General features: G+C 50.3%; 1 protein-coding gene across 1 annotated transcript in view; it reads left to right on the top strand.

Annotated features, from left to right (window-relative positions):
• The first annotated feature begins 5,002 nt into the window (after positions 1–5,002).
• Positions 5,003–24,446, top strand: part of SYT2 (synaptotagmin 2) — a 114,077-nt gene continuing 94,633 nt past the window's right edge. The window contains exon 1 of the mRNA XM_017525323.2: positions 5,003–5,251. The gene's annotated coding sequence lies outside the window, so the exon portion shown is untranslated. The remainder of the gene's footprint in view (positions 5,252–24,446) is intronic.

Genomic DNA, 24,446 nt, shown 5'->3' with positions numbered 1-24,446 from the left:
ACAATCATTGTCACTATATGAAAAGACGAGGTCCTCATGATAATCTTTAGGATCTGATAAAATTCTGTGATTATTATTTGCCTCCTAGTGACTTTCTTCCATAGGCCAGATATGGTCTTGAAACTTTAAAAAGTTTCTCCTCTAGGAGTGTAATACTATAGATCAGGGGCCGGGCGCGGTGGCTCAAGCCTGTAATCCCAGCACTTTGGGAGGCCGGGGCGGGTGGATCACGAGGTCAAGAGATCAAGACCATCCTGGTCAACATGGTGAAACCCCGTCTCTACTAAAAATACAAAACATTAGCTGGGCATGGTGGTGCGCGCCTGTAATCCCAGCTACTCAGGAGGCTGAGGCAGGAGAATTGCCTGAACCCAGGAGGCGGAGGTTGCGGTGAGCCGAGATCGCGCCATTGCACTCCAGCCTGGGTAACATGAGTGAAACTCCGCCTCAAAAAAAAAAAAAAAAAAAGAGAAAAAAAAATACTATAGATCAGTAGTCCTCTGTCTTCCCTATTCTGTTGTATTTCAAAGTTTTATTTGAACTCAATTATTTTTTATTTTGTTCTTTGAATAGAGAAATAATTATAGTCTACTTAATCAGCTTTTTGGAAGAGTTGGTCTTCACTGCCTGTTAGGAGACTAGGGTTTTTCTTTTTTAATTAAAACCTAGGATATCGTGTAGATTATATGATATATGATAGTTGTATTTATTTTGCTCATGTTTGATTTCTTTCCCCACATCTGATCAGTTCATGTCTTCTGTACTGAAAGCATTTGAAGGTCGGGCTCAGTGGCTCATGCTTCTTATCCCAGCACTTTGGGAGACCGAAGTGGGAGGATCGCTTAAGCCCAGGAATTCAAAACGAGCCTGGGCAACATAGGAAGTCCCAGTCTCTACACAGAATTAAAAAATAAGCAGGGCATGGTGGTGCATGCCTGTAGTCCCTGTTACTTGGGAGGCTGAGGCAGGAGGATCACTTGAGCCTCAAGGCTGCAGTGAGCCCTGATTGTGCCACTGCACTTGAAACTGAGTGACAGTGGCTGGGCACGGTAGCTCATGCCTGTAATCCTAGCACTTTGGGAGGCCAAGGTGGGTGGATCACCTGAGGTCAGGAGTTCAAGACCATCCTGGCCATCATGGTGAAACCCTATCTTAAAAAAAAAAAGAAAAGAAAAAAAGAAACCGAGTGACAAAGCAAAACCCCCATCTCAAAAAAAATAAAGAAAAAAAGGAAAGCATTTTATGAGATAGCTAAGTTTGACTACAGTATAAAATGTCACCGGGCGTGGTGGCTCAAGCCTGTAATACAAGCACTTTGGAGGCCAAGGTGAGCAGGTCACCTGAGGTCAGGAGTTCAAGACCAGCCTGACCAACATGGTGAAACCCCATCTTTATTTAAAAAAAAAAAATTAACAAAAAATATGTTGTTATTATTTGAGATGGAGTTTCACTCTTGCTGCCCAGGCTGGAGTACAATGGTGAAATCTCGGCTCACTGCAACCTCCGCCTCCCCCGTGCAAACGATTCTCCTGCCATGGACTCCCGAGTAGCTGTGATTACAGGCATCTGCCACTATGCCCAGCTAATTTTTGTATTTCTAGCAGAGACAAGGTTTCACCATGTTGGCCAGGCTGGTCGCCCACCTCAGCCTCCTAAAGTGCTGGGATTACAGGTGTGAGCCACCATGCCTGGCCAGAAATTTACTATTGAAGATTAAGTACTATAATGGTTATAAACACTGAGCAGGGCCTTAGCAAAATAGGTAGCCACCACTATTATGTGGCTTAGGGAAATGAAAATAGCTCAGTGGAGCTAGAGTATAGGGTAGTATAGGGTAATTTAAACAAAAGATAGAATACATTTAAGCTTGGTATGTCTACAAAATCAGATTAGAAGAAAACCAAGACCTTTAGTGATAGGAATTGCATGTAAGTTTAAAAAACCATTTACTCAATTACAACCAGCAAAGCGGGCGTGTTTCGAGGAGAATTTGGTCATTGTTTGCTTAATTGTCAGGAACAATATGATCTGCTCAGGAAGAATAATATGGGTATGAGCAGGAGGCGGGAGGACAGAACAACAGCTTTCTGAAGGAGGGTTTGTTTCTGTGTGTGTCAAGACAAAGCAGGAAATGGGAACGAGCCAGGGCCAGCAGTGATAAAGACTCGCTCTCCTGTCCCAGCTCGTTTCTGTCTGCTCTAAGGAAGACAGCAGAGCTTGGAACAACTTTGCAAGGACGAAAACCTGACCAGAAGCAGCAGGGGAACAATCCATGTGTGAGGTGGTACAAGTGCCAGTGGACCTATGATCAAGGATGGACGAAAATGGAATTCTTCAAGCAGAAGGCGGGTGGCAGGCAGGAAAAAGGTAGAGGGGCTGCTTTCAGTCTGTGATAGGGACAAGATGCTGCAGTTCCCTGTTCTGTCCTCTCTCCTCCCTAAAAGAAACAGAAAATGAAACCACCAGGAAGCACACTATTCAGCAGAAAGCGGTAAAACAATGTAATTGAGGGAGTTGTAGACTTTCTTCCTGAATAACTCTCAGTGTTAGCCCTCCCCTACCTTTTGTGGGTTCAAAATGATCTTGCTTGGAAACAGAGAGATTGCCCTGATGGCCCTGGATGGGTATGCAATTTAGTGATGTTGGTCTAAGATGCTAGAGGCTCACTTTCCTTCTTTTTTTTTTTTTTGAGACGGAGTTTCGCGTTGTTACCCAGACTGGAGTGCAATGGCACGATCTCGGCTCACCGCAACCTCCACCTCCTGGGTTCAAGCAATTCTCCTGACTAGAGGCTCACTTTCTACAATGATGAACAGTTGAAAAGCAAAGTATCTAATAATAGGCTGGGTGTGGAGCGGGTGGATGTCTTTTCCATTCTTTCCTCTTCCAGCTCCTGAAGCCTGGGGGAATAAGCAAGAGGGATGCTAAGCTCCTGATTAGGTTTGTAACCCAGACACCACTGGTCCTGATGAATTAAAAGAACATTAAGGCCGTAGCCAGGGACACCACATTTTTCATTTAACCAAATTGATTGCAGCATTGACTCTCCTAATAGCCTAAGAAGACAGGCTGGCTTCCTCTGATGTGCTTAGGAGAAGTTGGGGCCGCAGATTGACACAGGGCTTTAATCAGAACAATAAGCAGCTAAGTCTGCTGTCATGGAAGAGTTGAAGCGCATCAGGCCAGTTCGCTAAGCTTGATTTTGTTTGAGGAGGCTGCAGCCCTCTCTCTGGTTGGAGTCCTGCAGATACTCATTGTCAGTATGGGGAGCAGGAAGGAGCGAATACAGTAGAGACAGCCCCTTTGGGGAAGCAACAAGTCCTGGAACACACCTGGCTAAGGGTGGGGGCGGTGGGTACCCTCTTTGAATGTGAAGGTCTCATTCCTAGTCCATTGTAACTTGGCTCCCCACTTTCTCCACTGCCCTTGTTAGGGCTACTCCACAGGAGAGCAGGAAGGACGTCTCTGCCTCAGGAGCTATGGGCACGGCTTCAGTGTCATTGAGGACTCCCCAGAGGTCTTCCCGGACGTCTTTAATAACATCCACTGAGGTGGCAACCACTTGCCGCCTTGCTCTGAGGCGAGCCAAACTGGGGATAGTCTCCAGCTAGGGATGGTCTGCCAGTAACACCTGGGATTATTGGCTCGGTGATCTTGAAAAGCGCCCTCCACTGCCTCTTGTCTCTCCCAAGCTGGAATCCCACTTGTTCTTTGCATCTCTTCATAATACATTCATTGCACCTCTCACCCACTCAGCAAGTATGTACTGAAGACTGACCTCACGCCATGTACGGTTTTGTACCCAAAAGACAGGCAGGATGCTACAATGCTATTATAAAAGTTAACTCCAGGCCGGGTGCAGTGGCTCACACCTGTAATCCCAGCACTTTGAGAGGCTGAGGCAGGTGGATCCCTTGAGGTCAGGAGTTCGAGACCAGCCTGGCCAAACAGCAAAACCCCATCTCTACTAAGAATACAAACATTAGCCGGGTATGGTGGTGCATGTCTGTAATCCCAGCTGCTCTGGAGGCTGAGGCAGGAGAATCGCTTGAACCCAGGGGGCAGAGGTTGCGGTGAGCCCAGAGCATGCCACTGCACACTGCACTCCAGCCTGGGCAAGGGAGTGAGACTCATCTCAACAAAACAAAACAAAAAGAAAGTTAACTCCGAAAAGAGTTAAAGTGGATATTCAAATTGTGCTGTAAGGAAGTCCTGCTGCTGCCCTGGCAGCACCTGGGTAGGTTAGGAAGGCCTCCACTTTGCCCTTGCCACCCTTCTCTTTCTCCCAAGCTCTTCCGAAATGCCACCACTTACTGTCTGCAGCTCCTTGGCCCAACGCACCATTCAGGGACTGTTTCCCCACCTGCAAACTGCCCAGCCATAATGCCCACCTTAAAGGGATGTCTCACACATTAAGCAAACTAACACGTGTGAATGCCCTGACTTTAATAACCAGTAGCGTCCTCCTTTCCTTCCCACCGCCTTCCAGCTCTTCTCTCCTCGCCACCCTGTTCTTCCTCTCCCCTCCGCCGCTCTATTTCCATAGGCCTCAGGCGCCATCTCTCAAGCATCCTCCTCTTTCCCACCCATCCTTTAGGCTCATAAGCCCCCATTATCCAGGTGGCCACTCTAGGTAGCGGTGACCTAAGTGGGAGGGGGAGGAGGGAGGCTAGGGGCTCAGGGCTCCCAAAATGGCTATGGGGGCGGGGGGCTCCTGAGCCCAGTAATTTAATCTTGAGCTGCAGTGGGTTCGGGAAGTTGGGGAGAACGTGGCTCGAAAGGAGACAGGCCCTCTGGGGTAGGGAGGCTGGAGACTCTTTCCAGTCCGCCTTCCTGCCCGGGAAGCCGCCTCCTTGACCTTGAATAGGAGGCGGGGGCGCCGAGCGCCTGGGGGGCTGCGCAGAGAGGCCCGGTCCCGGGGGGCAGGCCCGCCCACGCCTCCTCCGGGCCTCCCCCGCCTTGGTTCCCGCCCTCCGCGCCGCGCGTCTCCTCCTCTCACTGCAGCGCTCGCCGCGCGCGCCCATCGATCAGGCCCCCTCCCTCCGCCGCCTCGGCGCAGACTGCTAAGCTCAGCAAGTCTTGCGGCAAAGGCACTTCGGAGCCGAGTTGGGGCAGCGGCGGAGCGGTGACTCCGCGGCCCAGAGGAACGGGCGCCCCTGCGAAGCCGTCGCCAGCGCCGCGTCCTTGCGGCCCGACGCCCCCTCACCTCGGGGACCCCGGGTCTCTCCTGCCTCCTTCGGGTCGCCCTCCGGTAAGTCCGCAGCCCCGCCGGTGGGGGGCACGGACCTCCCTCCAAAGTTTCTCCTCTCCTGCCGCTGCGTCGAGGGCCACCGGGTGGTCCGGCTCCCGGGAGGTGAGCGGGGCTGAGGAAGTTTGAGGCCAAGGGGCCGGGAGTCCGCACCGTCCTTTGGGGGAGTTTGGACGCGTCCAGATGGAGGGTTCCTCTGGGGGAGCCGGACCTGAGGGGCGGGGAGCTCCTCTGCGGGACTGGGACTGGGGGGGTGCGGATTTCCTTTCGCCGTCTCCCGGCGAGTTGCTGCAGAGAGGGGCGGGCCACGCGTCCCCCGCACCCGCCGGCTGTGCGCCCCCACCCCTCTCTCCTGTCCCTGGGACGCCCCCACTCGCGTCTAGTCCAGCCCCCCGCCCGCCCCATTGGTCTCCAAGGAAGGTTCTTTTGCCCCAGTCTCAAGCTGCGGGACCCCTGGCACCGCCGTCGTGGGAGGTTGGGGTGAGGGGTGGTCTGGGCGCTGGGAGCCGGAGACCCTGGGTCAGGGAGAGATTGGGGAGACAGACCGCAGGGGCCATCTGGAGGCGACGGGCACGAGGAGCTGGGGCCCGGGCCCGAGAGGGGGATGGAGGCGCCCCTCTCCTCTCTCCAAATCTCATGACTCAGCACGACCTAGGACGCCCCGTCCCTGCTTCAGCTCTGTCCCCAGGGCTGGGCTGGCAGCCTGGCGGGTGCTCACAGCCCGACTCCCCTTTCTAGACTCTTCCATGTAGCTTTCTCATTTGGGGTTCCCCCTTTCCCTGCCTGTGTTCCTTTCCCCACCTCTGGGGCACAGAGCTTTTAATTTTCAACTAAAAAGAGGAGCTTTATCGTTTCCCATCCCACTAAGCCAGGCCCCCTCCGCCTGTCTCCTTCTTCCTTTTCATCTCCACATTCCACAGGTGCCTCCAGCGCACCCCTGGCCCCCAGCTCGTGTGGGGTCTCTCCTGGCAAGCGCAGCGTCCTCCCCCACCCCCAGCTGAGGTGGTGGTGTAGGTGCTCTCCCCTCAGCGGGAGGAAGGGAGTGCAGGGACAGAAGAGGCCTGGCCCGGAGGGGCCGCCTCAGTGGGGAGGGAAGGGCAGACGCCCCGGTGAGCAGGTAGCCCAGGTTGGGTTGGGGTACGAGGAGGAGGAAGTCCTTAGGACCTGGGGGCGCCGAGGAAGCCAGAAAGGCGAACTGGGGTCTGACCTGGAAAGCAGAAGAGTTCCCTTCTCTCTCCCCTACTGCTGCCGCCCTGAGAGGCCTCTCCCAGGTGGAGTAGATTGTCCTCCATCCAATCCAGCCAGCTCTCCATCACCTGGCACTTCATTAGAGGTGCTGACAGTGAGAAGCAGGGAAGCCCTTAATCCTTTCAACCATCTCTCCCTACTCGGGACCAAGTCCAGCTTTGGGGCTGCTAGAAGCAGCAGAGATGCTGGAAAAAAAATAGCCATGCTCAATGACCCTAGGCAGGCCGAGGGGTAGGTGGGAGGGGGCAGGGTGGCTCTGATGCAGTGGGACGTGCCTGGCGTCCTGGTCCTTTGGAACGAGAGCGGTGGCCTGGCAGGCACTGCAAGCTGCAGCGTGTGTCAGGGCCCTGGGGGTGAGTCAGCGTCAGGGGTCCAGCCAGACACAGTGCGCCTAGGGAGTCCATCTCCAACCCAGCTCCTCTCATGCCCCTGGGGAATGGCCAGTGCCCATTGAACCCCGACTCCTGGGCTCCTTTCCCTCTGGGTGGCCGCCTCTGCTCTGCTTGGCTGCCAGGCAGATGCGTGGCTTCACCCTCTAGGACTCCCCCCAGAGGGCTGGCTTTTTCTGGGGACTTCTTGGGCATAATCCTTACCTTCTCCCCTCCTTGTCTTGCCAAAGGAGAAGCTAGGGAGCTTCGGGAAAGCTGAGGAGAGGGAGGCAGAGGAAAGTGTCTAGGTTACAGTCTCACAGAGACCTGGCCCGCCGTACCCTGGAGGAAGAAAGGCCAGACCACTCTGCCGTGAGTCCGTTTCGTTCTGCAGTCCCGGAGCTTGTGTCTGGACAGCTTGGGTTTTCTTTCTGGGGAAGGGGTGATTATGCAAGAACATTTCTTTTGCAGCTTTGGGGTCTGACATCTGCAGAACAGGACCAAGGAAAGCAAGAAGTGTTGGTGTTTGTGAACATTGACCTTTTGCCCAGAGAAACTTGCCACTGGCTTCAATTTAGGACTGAAGCTGGTTTCACCCTGGGCAAAGCATGTACCTTGCTGAAGACCTCACAGGGCCGGGGAGACCCTTTCTGGAGCTGGGTCTGGGCTGCCCTGCCCTCACACTGCAGCTAGAGCTCGTTCTTCCTCAGGCAGCTTCCAGGCAGGTGTGACAGGGCTGTCCCTGATACTGCAGAAACCTGGGGGTGGGTGGGCTTTGAAGGTGGCTGGAGAAGCCTCTTCCCTGCCCTCCCCAACCCCAGGGGACCAGGCCACCCCAGTGTTCCCCAGCCCCTAGGCGAGCCTGACCTCTACTCATTCTTTCTGCCTCCATCTGAACTTTGTCCTAGCTCAATGGGGTCTCCTTTTTCTTCCCAGTAGGGCCTGTGCAGCCCTCTCAGGGGAGAGTAGATAAAAGGGCAGTGAGGGCACTGGAAGCAGGGGGACAGGGCAATGAGGACAGAGTGGGAGGAGGCTGGGGTTCATTTGGCTGGAAGAATGGCCATCATTCCCTTCCCTAGACAGAAACCTCCTCACGGATAAATTAAGGCTGGAGATGAGTAGAAACACTACTTCGCTTGGGATTCACTCTGTGGACTTTCCTGATCTAGGCAAGTTCGAGCTGGAGCCAGGCATCACTGAAGGTCCAGGGTGGTGGGGATACTCTTAAAGAACTGGAACGGCAAGCCAGAGGGAGCAGTAGGGGGCATTTCCTCAGTGCAGTGGTTAAATACGAGGCACCAAAGAACAGAGGCTGGGAGCTAGACAGGCCTGGGTTCAAATTCCAGGGCTGCTAAGTACAAAGTGTGAGACCTTATTTCCAACAAGTATTTTATTAGTGAGTACCTATCGTGTGCCACTGTTCTAGTCTGTGGGTGGGGAAGTGAGCACAGCGGTAGGTCCTACGAATGTTACGGAGCCACTCAGCGTCTGCTCCACATTCATTCCGCTATTGCATTTTGAGAATCTGCTAGGCAATGGAGATTCAGGTGGCAACAAAATAGACCTGCTTCCTGCCCTCGTGGTGCTTACAATCTAGTGAATACCACACAATTACAAAAAGAATTCATTATGACTGACAAGAGTTACGAAGGTATGTAGGGTGTCTCAAGAGCACATGACAGGATGACCCGACAATGTCTGCAGCGTTGTCTCTATAAAACAGAGGTAATAGTGCTTAACTCTCAGGGTAGCGTTGTAGAAGTGACAACTATTCGTGTTATTTTAGAAATGGTCCCCGGCCCATCGGACAGATGCAATTCTAAATTCCCTATGTGAATAATCCATCCATAGGCAACAAGTTGATTCTTCATCTTCCACTTGGTCAGAGAAGCCAGGCCAGAGAAGCTGGGATTCAGTTATGGGTTCTCCTGGGCTCCAGAAGCCTATGATGAATAATATAGTTTCGTTGGAGAAACATCAAGTCAGATTTTTTTCTAAGAGGGAGCATGGTGACTATAGCCAGATTGCCAGGGTTCATCCTGGTTCTGCCACTTGCTCTGATTCTGGGCAAGTTCATCGTACTCTGTTTCTCAGTCTTCCCATCTGTAAAATGGAGTTAAGATTCGTATCTATGATGTAGGTTGTTCTTGGTGAGGATGAAATGTGTTAATTACTGCAAAGGGTGTAGAACAGTGCCTGGCACAGGAGGAGTGCCACGTGAGTGCTTGCCATCCTTGCGTGGCCTGTGGCTCCTTTCCTGCCTACACACAGAATGATGTCTTGGGTTCTCCAGCTGGAAGGAGCATTGCCCACCTTTGATGTTCTTAAAACTCAAGGAGCTGCCATCACTCCGCTGGTGGTCATTCCCACATTTCATCCCTCTAACTTAAAGGCACTTCTTCTTGATGCCTAATGAGTTGTTTCTTGCCAAAGCTTGATTTCAGGGAAGGAATTTGTCCCAGCAATCCTTCATTTTCATCCCTGGAACTGACAGTTCAAGGAAGCAGCCAGAGCGATGGGTAAATTTGGACCCAGGCCTAGAGGGACCTGATAGTCACTGTGAGTCTGGAGAGCAGTGGAGCACTTAGTTGCCAGCCCCCTCCGCTAGAGAGGCTGGGTCTAAAATTAAACATCAAGAAGGAGGCCCCAGCCAGGTGCGGTGGCTCACGCCTGTAATCCCAGCACTGTGGGAGGCTGAGGTGGGAGGATCATTTGAGCTCAGGAATTCTAGACTAGCCTGGGCAACATATGGAGACCCTGTCTCTATAAAAAAATGTAAAAATTAGCTGGACATGGTGGCACACCAGGCTGAGCAGGAGGATTGCGTGAGCCCAGGAGGTTGAGGCTGCAGTGAGCTATGGTCACGACACTTCACTCCAGCCTGGAAGACAGTAAGACCTGGTCTCAAAAAAAAAAAAAAAAAAAAAAAAAGACTCCCAAATCCAGGACAAGCAGGAGATATTGTAGAAGCTTCCTCCCTGGATAATTTTCAGATGAGGATAAAGTCCCCCTGGCTGAGTGCCAGGGAGGAGGTTAGATTCGGAAGGTCCCTCACACTTAGGGAAGTAGGATGTGAGTAGCTGGGTCCATTAAAAGGCCAAGCAGCCCCCAGATCTGAAAGAAAGGGGAATTACCTGCTGCTGTAAAGTCAGGAGAGGGCCTTCTTTGGTCACTTTAGCTGGGGACCTCAGGATTTCAGCTTTTACTGTCAGTAACACTAAGTGTCAGGTATAAGAAAGGGCAAAGCCAGCGTGGGTCCTGCACAACCAGGAACCTGGGGCTCCTCGCCATGCGTCTCCCCACGCCAGGATAGAGCGGCTCGCAAGGGCTGTCAGTCTCTCATCACTGCAGTCCTCTTGCTGCGCCATTGCTGTCCCCACATTACAGTGAAGGGCAAAGGCCCAGAGAAGTTACGTGGTTGCTCAGAATCCCCAGATCCTAGGCGCTTTGGTGAGCCTTGCAGGCCACAGCAGCTGAGTGGCCAGAACCCTTCCCCCTCTCCTTGCCCCTTCTCACCAGCTCTACGTATAGCACGGGGAGCCCGAGAATGCAGGTGTGGGTCCTTGGGATGAGGCCACTAACGCACTGAGTAGAAGCAGGAGGCTGGATGATTGAAATCAGGCAGCAGCCTTTACAAAAATTAGGCAGTGATTCATTGGAGGAATTGAATCAGCTCTTCCTCCCTGGTGTTGGGTTTCCTTGGGCTTCCGTAAGGGCTCTGGCACCTCCTTCAGGAACACCTGCTCTGAAGCAAGGAGGGAGGCCCCAGGGTGAGCAGACTTGAGTGCATGATGGGACACTCCGCTGAATCCAGACCTGCTCCAGCCTCAGCAGCCCTATCTGTGATGGCATGCTGATGTCATCAGCACCAAAAGCCCCTGCAGTTTCCCAACTTGACAATTAAACGGCTCCTCTGAAGCCCAGCAGTGGTGTGTGTGCGCGCATGTGTATTGAGGGTCCTGTGGGTGGGCTGGGGAGGAGGGCTCCTTGCAAAGGCAGGAGGAATGGGAGTTAGTTGGTGTGTGACTCCTTTTCTCCTTTGGAGATGCCAGGTCTGAGAAGTCAGATCCCTGTGGGACTCACAGCCCAAAAGTCAATGCTTGTATGTAGGTGCAGCCAGAGTCTAAATTCAGCCTGAGCCAGAGCACCCCGTTCCGTCCTGATTTCCTACTTTCCTCCGCGTTCCACTCGGACGCACTAAGCACCTACTCTGTAAAAGGTACCCAGGATTGTAAAGGGGAACTCAAAATAACCGTGTCTCCTCTATCAGTCTGGGTGCTCCCCAAGGCCAGGGCATGTGGTTCCTCCTCCTCCCCTGGGTCTCCCCAGCCTGCAAAGGAGAGCTCTGAAGCTGGGAACATTGGCGGTGGCTGGTGCAAAGTGACAGGGCTCCCAGATGCTCTCCAACCCCAGGATAGCTGCCTGTCAACACAAGGCTTTCCTCGATCATGAAGCTTTCTTCACTTTCTCCCTTCCCCCTCAGAGAAACTAGAAGCCCAAGGGCCTCATCACTGGACACTCTGGGACCAGGGAAGGACAGCAGCTGGGGAGGATGTCAGGAAGCTTCCCCCCAGGCATTTGTGAGGACCAGGTGCCTCTCAGTAAAGCAAGCAGTCCTCAGACCATGGAGAATCCTGGCAGGACTTCCCATATTTGGGTTGATATGGCGGCTCTGGAATTTAGTAATTAGGAAATGTTGCAATTAGAGATGGAATTTACCCATTACTATTCCATGCATCTTAATACAGGGTGTAAGTGTAACTGTGAGCTTGGCACTAGGGAGATGGGAAAATAGAAGTGGATGTGGAAATGGGATCAGGGAGGGAGGGGACGGGAGGGGCTTAACCCTTTCCATACCCAAGTAGACAGAAGGAACAGCCTGGGGGTGATGCGGGGTTAGGGCGAGCCCAGCAGCCCATCACATTTGTAAGAGGTGATCCAGGCGAAAATCACAGGCTCCCTCCGGGCCTTCTGCTGCTTTATCTCACGTAGGATCAGATGCGGGACTTGGCAGGGGTTGGGAGAGTGGTGATGGAGAGCAAGAGGAAGAGGCTGCAGGAGAGAAGGGCTCTTCTCCCAGTTTCCTGCTCAGCTGTGGAGAAACAGAAGAGAGTTGTAACCACCTGCAGTAGTGTGCATGTGAGAGGAGAGGGTAACTTGTACCTCATCTCCCCCTCCCCACTTGCTTTTTTTCCCCTTCTTTTTTATTCCCTTTCCTCCTGTTCTTAGCTTCATTTTCCTCTGAGCTCAAATGAAGCATTTGTGTTAGTGCAGGGCAGAGCTGGGTAGGACTATGTGTATGGTTGGGGGGGTGTCAAAGGGGTGGTGGTAATTTCTTCGCTTCCAGAGCAGAAATGGCTTCCCCAAGGCCGGCCAGTGCTCTGAGCTCCAAAGACCTTCCCAGAGAACCTCGGCTCCCTAAGGGCTGGATGGTGTGAGAGAAATCTCTTTTCCTCACCATTAATTCCAGTCTGAACTAATGGTCCAGATGCATTGGACACATCCTTCCTCTTCTGCAAAGTGACTGGGGAAGAAGCTTTTATGCTGTTTATAGAAAGGAAGCATTTTCTGGAGTGGGACCGCCCCTGCTTCTGCTACACCTTAACTCCCTAGAGGAGAGGAGAGCTGGGAAGGGGGCTTGGGCTGGTGGAGGTCTCTAAGGACCCTCCTTGTTTTCTGCCTCCTGTGCTTATTTGGAGAAAAGCTCTTTTAACAAATGTACATTTTTTTTTTTTTTGAAGATGAAGCCTCCCTCTGTTGCCCAAGCTGGAGTCCGGTGGCACGATCTCGGCTTGCTGCAAACTCCACCTCCCAGGTTCAAGTCATTCTCCCGTCCCAGCCTCCCAAGTAGCTGGGACTATAGGCGCACACCGCCATGCCTGGCTAATTTTTGTGTTTTTAGTAGAGACAGAGTTTCACTATGTTGGCCAGGCTGGTCTTGAACTCCTGACCTTGTGATCTGCCTGCCTCAGCCTCCCAAAGTGCTCGGATTACAGGCCTGAGCCACCACTCCCAGCCAAATGCACAGTTCTTTACCTCTATCCCTTTTGGGGCTGTCTGGCCTCCCATTTTCATTGTCTGCCATGGGTCTTTCATTGCACCAACTCAGATGGACCAAGTGACCAGCCCAGTTATGGGACCTGAGATGGGATGTTAGGAAAGTGGGGTGGAGACCTGCAGGCAGGAGGAGAGGTCATCACCCGCACCACACACCCGGAGTGCAGGAAGGATGAACAAGAACCTGTTGGTTAAGGGCTCTGGGGTCTTGGAGGGAAGCAGACCTAGGGCTGAAATCATCCGCACCACTAGGAGCCAAGAGTTGCAGGTAAACTGCAGAAAACTCAAGGGCAGCTGTGGCTAGGATAAGTGTTAGTGGGAAGCATGGAGTTAATCGGCCGTGGGAGGGTTCCCTCTCCCAGTTTGACTCTCCCACAAGGAGAAAAAGGCATCACTTTAATAAGCTGTCCTGGTTCCAAATCAACCCTGGCATTGCAGGAAGCGAAGGGGGAAGCACAGCTGAGAAATTGGATTAGCTCTTTGATGCTGGGAACTGTGCTGGCGGCAGCCGCTGCTGCAGGAGGCAGGGAAGCATCGAGAACTGAGCCTGCCATTGGCAAGCCAGCCCCAGACACCTGAGGCTTCCCAGGGAGGTGTGTTCCGCCCCTATCAGGTTTCCTATTGGCAGAAGGCGGCAGGTGTGCCCTGGAGTGGACGGTAACAGAAGTCCAGGCCCTCACCACTGCATGGCTGGGAGGTGTCTTCGGGCTTCCCCTGGAGTAGACGATGAGCCCCAAAGACCTCAGGGAGTGAGACAATGGGGAAGGGGGAGAGGAGAGGCCCTCACAGTTGCATGTTCTGTAAAGCATAGCGAAAGAGCTTGTGTGTGGCTGGGAGTCAGAGGGCCTAGGTTCAAACCAAGACTGCTACTTCATGCCCACGTGTCCCTGGGAACAAGTTACTTAAACTTTTTTTTTTTTTTTTTTTGAGATGGAGGTTTGCTCTTGTTGCCCAGGCTGGAGTTCAATAGTGGGATTTCACCTCATCACAACCTCCGCCTCCCAGGTTCAAGCAATTCTCCCACCTCAGCCTCCTGGGTAGGTGGGACTACAGGCATGTGCCACCACGCCTGGCTACTTTTGTATTTTTAGTAGAGACAGGGTTTCTCCATGTTGGTCAGGCTGGTGTGGAACTGCAGACCTCAAGTGATCTGCCCACCTCGGCCTCCCATAGTGTTGGGATTACAGGCATGAGCCACCATGCCTGGCCAAGTTAAACTTTCTGAACTTCAGAGTCCTCATCTGAAAATAGAGACAGTAACACACAGGAAACAGACTCTTGTGAAGGTTACGTTATAGCAGTTCTCAAGGTGCAGCCCACAGGTCCCTGAGAGTCCCTAAGAATTTTCCAGGGGGTCCATAAGGTCAGCAGTTTTCACAATAGCACTAAAGTTATGTGCCATTACCATGTTTGAGACTGATGGTGCTAAAGCAATGCTGGGTGAAGCTGCTGGCACCTTAGCATGAGTCAAGGTAATGGCATCACACTGTAACGGTCTCTGTGTTTTTCCACACCACATACCCGCTAAACAGAGTGATTGGTAAATAACAAAATGCCAGTTTCACTTAAGAATGTATTTTTTTCACCAAGCAGCTAAGATTATAATTATATTGAACCTTGATTCTGGAGTGTGCATCTTTTTAATATTCTCTGTGGTGGAATGAAAAGCACTTCTGCTTAAAGAAATATTACACAATAGCTTCTCAAACAAATAAGCAAGTGAACAACACCAGTCTACCTGTGCATCTGTTGGAGTTGCAGGCTGAACCAGCCATTTTTTTGTGGGATACCATTTTATCTAAAAGCAACCGACAAACTCCTGTTATTCAAACTTGAGCGCTGAGCAGACGTTTTTGCAAAAATGAATGAATGATTTTATCACTTCCAGAAAAACAACTGATGGTATTTGTGGCCAATGATAAAATTCAAACTTTCAAGCAAAAATTAGAATTTTGGAAAACTCACACGTTACTATGAAAAGGACTTTTGTGATAGGATCATTGGGAATATTAATAGGTTTGATTTGTTAATATTGTTTAATGAAATTAATATTTGTTTTTTTTTTTTTTTTTTGAGACGGAGTTTCGCTCTTATTACCCAGGCTGGAGTGCAATGGCGCGATCTCGGCTCACCGCAACCTCCGTCTCCTGGGTTCAGGCAATTCTCCTGCCTCAGCCTCCTGAGTAGCTGGGATTACAGGCACGCACCACCATGCCCAGCTAATTTTTTGTAGTTTTAGTAGAGATGGGGTTTCACCATGTTGACCAGGACGGTCTCGATCTCTTGACCTCGTGATCCACCCGCCTCGGCCTCCCAAAGTGCTGGGATTACAGGCTTGAGCCACCGCGCCCGGCCCCTGAAATTAATATTTGAAAGATTTGTACAACTCGGCAAGCTAGTATCTTACAAATGATGAATGAATGATGTAACAAAATCATGCAGAGAGGTAAACATACATTCCAAGTGTAAGGTTTCAGATTCCCCACTGCTACTGATCTTTAAGAAACTACCACTTGTTGAGTGTTGATGTCATATCAAGGAAAAATATCCATAGTGATCCGAAAAGGCTTTATTATATACCCCTCCCCTTTCCAGTTACATATCTGAGGGTGGATTTTCTTTCATCTTTCAATCAAAGTAATGTATTGAAGACAGATCAAACACGGAAGTTGATATAAGACTTCAGCTACCTTCTAGTAAACCACACATTAAAGAGATTTGCAAAGATGTGAAACAAGGCCTTCTTCCTTCTTACTAGATATTGTACTAGAGAGAACATCTAGATTTTTTTTTGTCTTAGAAAATACAGTTATTTCTTATTAAAATATATTGTGTTAACGTGTAATGAGTTACTATTTTAAGCTGATAATTTAGAAATTTCTCAGTTTTAATTTTGAATATGGTAACTATGGATGGATGTAACTTACATGAGCAGATGCTCTTGGAGGGTCCTCAATAAACTGGTCTTAGAACCAAAGGTTTGAGAACTGCTGTCCTAGTTGAAGCCCAGCCCAGAGCTGGGCACACAGTAAGTGCTTGGTAAGGTCCACGTGCTCCCCCAGAGTGCCAGGCTTCCCCCAGGGTTTGGCGTCACAGGGCAGAACCTGGGGGCATTCTCCGTATCTCAGAAGTCCAGGATCAGCCTGGCAACCTTGCTGGGCAGGCTGCATGGAAGAGCCCGGCCCAGAGCTGCCCAGGATAGAGGGAGCCCAGGGAGCACCTAGCTCTTGGCTTCCATCCAGGTGGCCTCTGGGGATGAGGTTCCTTCCAGGGCTGCCTGGGGAGGGGAGATTTTCTTGGAGAAAAGTTGGGAGAGAGAGGTATCTAGGGAGAGTTCCTCCCACCTGCCCCAACCCCTGCCTTCACCAGAGCAACCCTGCACCCTGCATTTATCTGCCTTGCGTATTGAGGTTCTTATACTGGAATTCCTTAAGCTTCTGTTCAAGGGAAGGGGTTTGAGTCTTCCCAAAGGTTTCAAAACTGTGTAGTCCAGGTCTTTATTTTAGAGACAAGGCCCAGAGAGGGAATGTGAGTTCTCAAAGAATAAATGGCAAGCAATCAACAGTGATCAAGGCAAAACTGACAAGTGAGAGACCATGCTTGATGGACCCTCTCAGCTGGCAGAGCCCAGTGCCTGTGCAGCAGCAACTCAGCAGATACTCATACACTGGATACAGAAGCGTCCTGTGTAGTCTCTCCTTTTATCCTTATAACAAGCCTGAGCGTTATTGAGGTATAATTTTTATTTTTTGAGATGGAGTCTCACTTTGTCGCCCAGGCTGGAGTGCAGTGGCATGATCTTGGCTCACTGCAACCTCTACCTCCCTGATTCAAGCAGTTCCCCTGCCTCAGCCTCCTGAGTAGCTGGGACTACAGGCGTGTGCCACCACACCTGCCTAAGTTTTTCGGATTTTTAGTAGAGACGGACAGGGTTTCACCACGTTGGCCAGGCTAGTGTCAAACTCCTGACCTCTGACAATCCACCTGCCTCGGCCTCCCAAAGTGCTGGGATTACAGGCATGAGCCACTGTGCCTGGCCTATTGAGGTATAATTTATAGATCATAATATTCACCTGGTTTAAGTGTACAATTCAGTGATTTTTTTAGTAAATTTGCAATATTGGACAACTATCACTACAATCCAGTTTTAGAGCATGTGATATATTACCTCTATTTACAGGGAAAAATTGTCCCAGAAAGGTAAATAAACGTCCCCAAGGTTACACTGCTATTGGGTGGCAGAATCAACATCCAGATTCAAGTTTATCTGTCCCAGTGCCACACCCCCCTTATTCTGCACACTGTAAAGAAGGGGTCAGGTGGTCCACTGCTTGGGAACCGTGGACAAATGCCCCAACACAGGCTGGCATTCGTGGGACTCTCTCTAGAGTTGGTTGTGCCAGTCCAAATTTGGGCACTGGAGGCTGGGCGCAGTGGCTTACACCTGTAATCCCGGCACTCTGAGAGGCCAAGGCAGGAGGATGACTTGAGCCCAGGACATGGAAAAAGATGAAGGGGAGGGTATTCCCTGTGATGAGAGGGTTTACTTGAGCATATTGAACTTTCCTTGGGGAGGGGTGGTGAGACCTTGGACACTGCCCTGTGGGGGTCATCCAGCTAACACAGGAACCAGGACCCTGATCCTTCACCCTCCCAGCACCCCTGCTGTGTTTTCTTTCCCTCTGGCTCCTCCTGTCCCTACCAAGGAGCTGTATTGCAGACAGACCCTGGGCCTGGCAGCTATCAGCAAGGAAGAAATCAATAGCAAATACGGAGGCAGGCTGGAGCAGTCTCCCTAGGGTAGGGTTTTCTTTTTATAGTTTTAACATTTTATTTTTTCAGCTCTATTGAGGTATAATTGACAAGTAAAAATGGTATATATTTAAGATGTACAATGTAATGATCTGACATACATATACCTTATATGGTGATTATCACAATCAAAATCAACACACTCATCAGCACACATAGGGGTGGGTGTGTGTGTGTGTGTCAATGGTGAGGACACCAAAAGCAGGTTGAGACCCCTGAGACTCTGAGTCCTGGGACACAAGGCTCTGGCTCTTTTCCTCTCCCAAATAAACTAGACAGCTTCCCCCAAAAGCCCCTTCCAGGGTCTTGTCCATTGGCCTACTTTCAGAGAGCATTTCCTTCATGGGTGAGGTTCTCAGCATGTTGGGACATTGGGCTCAGAGTAGTGAAGACTCACACCTTTACACAAATTCATGCATAGATGCAAACAGACCTCACACAGAGCTCTTGGCAGGTTGCCTGTGGGCAGAGGTGCCTCCTTCTCACATTCCTTGGAAAGTGAGGGTGAAATTGAACCTGAAGCCTTCTCTCTAGCTGGAAGGAGACTGCTGGGGTGATGCTGGCCCCCTCTCCTAGCCCATGTGCCACTTCCTGGAGGGGCTCAGGACTGCTCTGGGTGAGATCCTAGGCTGAGTTCTGGCTTAGTGCCTTGTAGTTGTGTGGTTTGCTTGTAGACTTTGGACCTGTGGCTTCCCCCAACAATTGCTGCCTTTCTAGACCCTGTGGCTGCTGCCATCTGCCATCAGGAGCCAGTGTTCTCGGTGAAGCTTGCTCAGCTGTGGCTGTTAGTGGAACCCTTTCTGCAGTCAGCATTGGTTGGAGCTGTGGTCCTCAGAAGCAGGGGCTTGGTGGAAAGGTGAATGAGACCATGTGTCTGCGACCAAAGCTTGGGACTCAGGTCACTGTCCTAATGACAGAGGGTGATAGGGAAGAAAGGCATGGATGAAAGTAGACTCATTAAATCCTTGCACCAGCATGAAGAGCTCATCTGATCCCCTCGCTTCAAATACACCCCATGGTGCTAAGATGCCTTTTTGTGTCCAAGGTTCTGTAGAAAAGGAAAATTCATGATATTATCTCTACTCCCTCCTCAATGTTGGGTCCTGGACTGGAAACTGGGACCCCTGGCCTTGTAGCTCTTCATCTATGTGACACTGGTCAGGACCCCATATTCCCCAGGACCACTCTTCCCCTGACTTCCACTTATTCATTTATTCATTCATCCAAGAAACACACATTTGTGGAGCAAGCACTCTGTGCAGACTGCAACCATGATGAAGACAACAGACAGTTCCTGCCCTCATGCCTCTTACAGGCAGAGGGAAGCAAGACATTAAACAAAAGAATAGCACAATTGTTTATTTAATTACAATTATGATCATTGGCATGAAGTCAAAAGTGCTTAATCCTCTGAGGGTTCATAATGGGGGCTTAGCAGGGCAGGGAACATGGTGGGTGCATGGCCACCATGATGCCTGGGCTGTGGGGGCAGCTGGCATAGGCATCCTGGGTCTTTTCATGGAGTGTCAGGTCCACCCTCTGACACTGCCAGGGGTGTGTGCACATGGTACGTATGTTATATCACCCCTGGAAGGGCACTGTCAATAGAAAGAGTTCTGAGCTGAGAGGCAGGATTTGGGTTGTAAAAGGGACTGGAATTTCTGGCACTGCCTCTAGTTCCCCAGGTGACTGCGAACTTGTCATTTTCACTCCTTTCTCTGTTCCATCCTTTGTAAAATGAGCTTTGACTAGAAAAATCCTTGAAGTCCCTTCCCAGAGTTTCGGAAAAGCATTAGAGGTTTCCAAAAGCAAACTATAGTTTTTCTACTGGAGACTGAGAAAGGAATTTAGGAACAGGGCTGAAAATGCCACTTACTCCAGAGAACAGGAGGGAGGAGAAGAACAAGCCCAGAGTCAGGGGACCACGGGGTGACAAATGAAGGAGTGCACATGGCAGGTGCATCCCCAGGGAGCCTGGACTCGGGGATGGTCACATGGAGACTCAGGAGAAGGCTGCTGTCATTGCACTGAAGGTGCAGCTAGAACAATGATTGGTTGGGAATTGCAACGGGAAGAGTTTAAATTCGATATTAGGCAGCGCTTTCTTGCTTATAGCACTGAGACAACTGGCAGGTGATTAAAGAGGTGTGAGGGAGAGTGTCATATAGATGTTCCAGAAAACCAGAGAAAGAGCCTTTGAGAGGGAGATGTTTTGCATGGAGGCAGGGGCGATGGATGACCTTACAAGGTCTCTTCCTCAGACAAGTCCATGAATCTCTTCTCCTCACGTTGCCACTGATGTCAGCGCTGTCTGGATGTCTGTGAGAGGAAGATGTCAGGTCCCCTTGGAAATGAATTTTTGACCATAAACTATCCCCAGTTCACATCTCCCAATGACACATGTGGCTAACTGTGCCGTTGTCACACTCAATCAAATCGAGTTCAGTAACACTTTTACTCTCTTGTCCTGCTGTGATATAAGTATAGCTCTGAGAAGTGTATTAGTTGCTGACAGTATGGGAGCTGGGGAGGCTGGGTTTGGAGGCCAAGGGAGGCCATAAAGTTCATGTTTCAGACCTAGAAACAAGGGCTAGAGATGGGTTCCTTGAGAGTGTGGGATTGGGTTGCTGTGAAGCCATTTTCTCAGGAGGCCCTGAGGGAGTTATATCTCTAGATCAAAGGGATGGGTCAGATGCCCTCTGAAGGGTCTTTTGTGTCCTTGGACTTTTTGTTGTTACCAGTGGTTGCAGGTTTTCCCCGTGTGTGTGGGGGTGGGGGTGGGGGGTGGGGGCATGTATTACATTCATGCGTATGTCTGGCTGCAGATTACAAAAGGTCCAGTGACACCTTGCTTCCCATTTCTACTGAGGAGGATGCTCTACACTTTCAAACAGTGGTTTACAATGTCACAAAGGCATGGGATTAACCCATAACATGAAGGATTTTAGGTAGATATAAGGAGGAATTTTCAAACACTAAATATGGTTAGATATTACAACAGAAGACCAAGCAGGTGGCAAGACCTCCCTCAAAGAAAAGAGGAGTCTGGGATAGGATAGACATTGAGAAAAGATAAATTGACCATCAAGATTCCTTCCAGCCAAGGGTTTATATGTGTGTGGGTATAGACATATTGGAGAGAGGAATGTGTTCACAGTTGTCAACCAGTTATATAAATGTATTACAGTGTCAGAGGAGAAGAGAAGGAAGAGGAGGAGGAAAGGATGGAGGAAGGGAGAGGAGAGAGGGGATAGAGGAAGAAGAGGAAAAAGGAGCAAAGAGAAAAAGGAGGAGGGGAAGGAAGAGAAGGTAGTGATGGTGAGTAATGCTGAGCATAATAGGGCTTAGCAGGGTGGAACCCCTTCCTTTATCAGTGCCATGATGTTATTGCTGGAGTCAGGGATGGTGTGTGGCTGTGTGTGTGTGTAAATTCATCCTCAGGAGACTTCGGTTATGGTAGTCAAGCCTGCAGTAGGACAGGCAGGTGTCCCTCACCATGTGGGCATTTAAATTCAGGATTCTGTGCATAGCCTACTAAAACAGCTCCTTTGTATGTAGTCTGTCGACACATGCTGAATATTTGCCCTGCCAGCAAGCCACAATCATCCACCCTCAATATTGAAGAGAGAGTGAAGAGTGCGAGCTTTGTGAGGAATGCAGCCTCTATTCTTTCAGTGGGAATGCCAGTCTGGGGCTCAGGATAGACTCAGCTCCTTTTTTTTCTAACACAAATCTGATATCATTACACATGTATCCCAGGGGTATCTAAGGGTTTACACTAGAAAATGCATAAACTTCTGATATGGTTTGCATGCTCATCCCCTCCATATCACTTGTTGAAATGTGATCCCCAATGTTGGCAATGTGGCCTGGGAGGTGTTTGGGTAATGAGGGCAGATCCCTCATGAATGGCTTGGTGTCCTCCTCATGGTAATGAGTGAGTTCTTGCTCTGAGTTCATGCAAGATCTGATGTTAAAAAGTGTGTGGCGCCAACCCCCACCTCACTCCAGCTCTTGCCATGTGATGTGCCTGCTTGCCCTTCACCTTCCAGCATGATTGTGGGCTTCCTGAAGTCCTCACCAGAAGCAGATGCTGGTGCAATGCTTCCTATACAGCCTGAAGAGCCATGAGCCAATTAAACCTTTTTAAAAAATAACTTACCAGCCTCAGGTATTTCTTTATAGCAAGGCAAAAATGGACTAACACAATCTCATCAACGGAGGAAGAATGGACAGTATATCTGTTTTTTTGATTCTGTCCCAAACTTGACTCCAGGGACCCACAGGAGGGTCACAGTCATGATCCTGGACTTTGGAGGGTGACCTTGAAAGATCTTGATTCCAAACCTCCAGCCTCTTGGCAGGACATATCTAAATCACCCCAAATCCTGTTACATATGTTCCAAATTTCTCTTGGCCTTCCCTTCCAGTTGCTTCCTTCTCAGAAAGTTTCCCCTTTGGCTGTTTCAGTCATCAGTATCAGTCATGCTGTTTTCTCATACTCAGCTTCTCTGAAAGGATGTGTATCTCAGTACCTGAGGGTCAGGTGGTCATGCCCGGATCAAGGTGATGAGTAGAAGTGAAAGGCTTGGAATCTGTACTGTACCCTTCCCCATGTTCTTGAAGGATACCTGTCTTGAAACACAGTCTGCCTATTTACCTCTTTGGAATTAGTCTCTGCCACCTTTACTTAAATGATCTCTTGGATTGTGTTATCAATTTGCCCGAGTCCTCCATAGTACCCTTGAAATTCTGGAAACCCCAGCAGTATTTAGAAGTGCCAGCCATGGTTGCGCCAGATGGGGAGGTTCAGCACCACGGACAGAGCTCAGTGCTGCCCTCCTGCACAGACAGGAGGGTTGAAAGCTTGAGTTGTCCTTTCAGCCGTGGCTCACGCTGGTAATCCCAGCATTTTGGGAGGCTGAGGTGGGTGGATCACGAGGTCAGGAGTTTGAGACCAGCCTGGCCAACATAATGAAACCTCATCTCTACTAAAAATATTTAAAAATTAGCCTGGCGTGGTGGTGGGCTCTTGTAATTCCAGCTACTCGGGAGGCTGAGGCAGAAGAATCGCTTGAACCCGGGAGGCAGAGGTTGCAGTGAGCCGAGATTGTGCCACTGCACTCAAGCTCGGGTGACAGAGCAAGACTCTGTCTCAAAACAAAACAAAACAAAACAAAAAAAACCCAAAAAACTGAATCCTCAGGTGATGGATGCATCAATCTCTCAGAAATCACTACAAAAGAACTTATTCTTGTGACCAAACACCACCTGTTCCCCCAAAACGTATCGAAATTAAAAAACAAATTTTAAGCTGAGTCCTATTAACTTCCTCCCCTTCCTCCTCCTGCCCTAATTAACTTTCCTCCTCCTCTTTCTTTTTCAGTAATATTTTTTAAACTTTTTTATGGAGATAAGGTTTCACTACTTGCCCAGGCTGGTCTTGAACTCCTGGGCTCAAGCCATCTTCCCACTTCGGCCTCCCAAAATGCTGAGGTTACAGGTGTGAGCCACTCCACCCAGCCCTAACTTTCCAATTTTGGAGGTAGAAGCTGGCTGGGAAGAAGACCAGTGTTGTATAACATTGTTTCTGCCCTTTAAGGATCTTAGCTAGGCCACCTCCTCTCTACAGGCGCCACTTTTTCATCTGTAAAATGAGGAGAATGAACTCCAAGCTCAATCACACTATAAGCTTGAGTGCCCATGATTGCCTTTCCCAGAAAGTCTTTAAAAGTAATCTCAACCTGCAAGGCCTGAGTTAGAGTGGGGCCAGTTTAACTTGTAGGTGATTGGAAGCCATGACCTCAGGTCCTGCAGTCTGGCAGTGTTTTCCCAAAGTCAATGCCTTGCATCTTTCTCCAGCTTGTTGAAATGTTTAGAGCAGGCGACTCTTCCGTGTAATGTTTATTATCCCAGATACCTCATTTCCCCCCTCACTCACAGGCAAAATGCAGCCGGTCTTGGTGGGCTAGGCAGATTTTTGTGATGGGTAGTGGGTACGTGAGCTTAACTGGAGATAGACCTCCAAATGAGGCTGGAATGCCTAGAGGGGAGAACCAAGGCTTCTGTGTCAGGTCAGAGCAGGGTACTGTGCTGGGCTCTCCCTCCCTCACTCTGTCGCAGTGACACCACCTCAGTAGGAGCGCTAGGCTGCAGTGGGAGCAGCCTGCAGTGGGAGGAGGAGGCATGGCTGGATAGAATGGCATGGAGCCAGATGTGAGTGGAGTGCTGGGCAGAGACTGGCAGCTCTCCAGAGCTCTGAGGGCTAGGGGTGCTTGATGGTGGGAGAGAGAATGGAGTGCCAGACGGCGGTTGTGTCCTTGAGTGCCTGTCGCAGGGCTGCACCACATTTCTGGCCTCTTGGTTCATCTGAATAGGGTCATCCTCTGCTTCCAGGCTCCAGGAAACCTGCAAGGAGGAGGGAGCTCTTCTCTATCCTCTAGCTCTTTCTCTTCCTATCCTCTCCCATCTATCTCTCTCTCTCTCATCTCTCCCCTCTCTCCTTTCTCTCCTCTCTCTCCTCTCTCTCCTCTCTCTCCTCTCTCTCCTCCTCCCCCCCCACAGGGTTTTGCTCTATTGCCCAAGCTGGAGTACAGTGGCATGGTCTTAGCTCACTGCAACCTCCACCTCCTAGGCTCAAGTGATCCTCCTGCCTCAGCCTCTCAAGTAGCTGGAACTGCAGGTGCATGCCACTGCACCTGGCTAATTTTTTA

This window comes from Cebus imitator, unplaced genomic scaffold (assembly GCF_001604975.1).
Source record: "Cebus imitator isolate Cc_AM_T3 unplaced genomic scaffold, Cebus_imitator-1.0 Scaffold38, whole genome shotgun sequence".
Classification (NCBI taxonomy): domain Eukaryota; kingdom Metazoa; phylum Chordata; class Mammalia; order Primates; family Cebidae; genus Cebus; species Cebus imitator.
Note: the sequence above shows the minus strand (reverse complement) of the source record. Positions and strands in the feature narration are given on the sequence as shown.